We start from the raw sequence: 986 nt of genomic DNA on the forward strand, positions 1-986 counted from the left end.
CGACACGGCCGGGCTCGAGTGGGCGACGCTCGTCAGCGCCGCCAAGGCCTACGAAGGTGAGAGCGGAACCAGGGGATTTCGGCAATTTTGGGCGATTTTGGGCGATTTTGGGGAATTTTGGGGAATTTGGGAAAGTTTGGGGGGTTTTGGGGGTTTTTGGCTAATTTTGGGGTGGTTTTGGGGGATTTTGAGGTGGTTTTGGGGTAATTTTTAGGATCATTTTTGGGCTGATTTTGGGATATTTTTTGGGTGATTTTTGGGGTAATTTTGGGATTTTTTGGGTATATTTTGATGTATTTTTGGGATAATTCAGGCTGACTTTTTGGATGAATTTTGAGGTATTTTGGGGTAATTTTGTGCTGATTTTGGGGTATTTTTGGGATGGTTTTGGGGATAATTTAGGGGATATATTTTGGATATATTTGGGATAATTTGGCGTTGATTTTTGAATATTTTTGGGCTAATTTTGGGTTGATTTTTTGGGCTAATTTTGAGGTCAATTTTTGGCTGATTTTGGGATATTTTTGGAATAATTTTGGGGTATTTTTTGGGTGATTTTGGGGTAATTTTGGGTGATTTTTGGGTAAATTCGGATGTATTTTTGGGATAATTCAGGCTGAATTTTTGGATGAATTTGGAGGTATTTTTGGGATATTTTGGGGGTGATTTTGGGATAATTAAGGGATTCTTTTTTGGATATTTTTGGGCTAATTTTGCGATATTTTTCGGGATATCTTGGGAGTATTTTTGGGCTGTTTTTCGGGATATTTTGGGGTATTTTTGAGTGGTTTTGGGTTAATTTTTGGAATGTTTTGGGGAATGTTTTGGGTTAATTTTGGGATATTTTTTGGGATAATTTGGGGGTATTTTTGGGCTGATTTTGGGATATTTTTTGGGTGATTTTGGGGTATTTTTGGGCTGATTTTTTGGATGAATTTTGAGGTATTTTTGGGATAATTTTAGGGCAGTTTTGGGATATATTTGGG

At 37.7% G+C, this 986-nt stretch overlaps 1 protein-coding gene across 1 annotated transcript in view; it reads left to right on the forward strand.

The window, feature by feature from the left end:
• Nucleotides 1–986, forward strand: part of LOC102031756 (signal-induced proliferation-associated 1-like protein 3) — a gene marked incomplete at its 3' end in the record, with an annotated part of 32,814 nt that overhangs the window by 28,553 nt on the left and 3,275 nt on the right. The window lies entirely within an intron of this gene.

Source organism: Geospiza fortis, unplaced genomic scaffold (assembly GCF_000277835.1).
Source record: "Geospiza fortis unplaced genomic scaffold, GeoFor_1.0 scaffold942, whole genome shotgun sequence".
Lineage (NCBI taxonomy): Eukaryota > Metazoa > Chordata > Aves > Passeriformes > Thraupidae > Geospiza > Geospiza fortis.